Here is a 688-nt window from a genome sequence, read left to right on the forward strand (position 1 = left end):
GGCTCGGGGAGGGGACAGGGCAGGGCCCTCGGTGGCCCCAGGAGCATCGCAGCGCCGCGGTGCAGTGCTGTTCCGTGCCTCAGTTTCCCCATCCGTAGGAGGGGGACAGCGGGAGGTGCAGGCGGGCACAGGGTGAGGGCAGGGGCTGGGCCTCACAAGATCCTAGGTTTATTTTCTAATTTAAAATCCAATCTGGCTTTGCCCCCATGGTCAGGGCCTGCAGCTGTGATGAATGAGCTGTCAGGCAGCCGACACCATGCTCCCCCACCCACCCACAGCCTCCTTGTCCCACGGCCTCCAGCCCCCTGAACCACCCCCAGCCTCCACAACAGGAACAGGAGAGGGAACACACCTCACTGATGCCAGATCCCCACCTGCCCCGTGCCCTGGTGGCCCTGAGCACCTCAGGCTGGGAGCAGGGCTTGCTTCCAGGTGAGAAGGCAGTGTGGGCAGGAGCAGGCAGGGAATCCAGGTGGGTGCAGGCGGTGGGTGGGCAGGTGTAGGCAGCGAGGGAATTCAGGCATTGTCTGCATGCAGGCAGGCTGGGTGGGTGGGTGCAGGTGACGGTGGGTGTGTGGATGCAGGCAGGGGCACACAGATGGTGTGAGGGTGAAGGCAGGGGCAGGTGGGCACGGGCAGGACTGTGCAGCCAGCTCCTCTGCCACCAGCTGCCCCCACAGGCCAACCA

The 688-nt window shown here is 65.1% G+C and overlaps 1 protein-coding gene across 1 annotated transcript in view; it reads right to left on the reverse strand.

The window, feature by feature from the left end:
* Nucleotides 1-688, reverse strand: part of SEZ6 (seizure related 6 homolog) — a 9784-nt gene that overhangs the window by 8201 nt on the left and 895 nt on the right. The gene's annotated exons all lie outside the window — the stretch shown is intronic.

The sequence above is a fragment of the Geospiza fortis genome, unplaced genomic scaffold (assembly GCF_000277835.1).
Source record: "Geospiza fortis unplaced genomic scaffold, GeoFor_1.0 scaffold425, whole genome shotgun sequence".
In the NCBI taxonomy this organism is placed as follows: Eukaryota; Metazoa; Chordata; class Aves; order Passeriformes; family Thraupidae; genus Geospiza; species Geospiza fortis.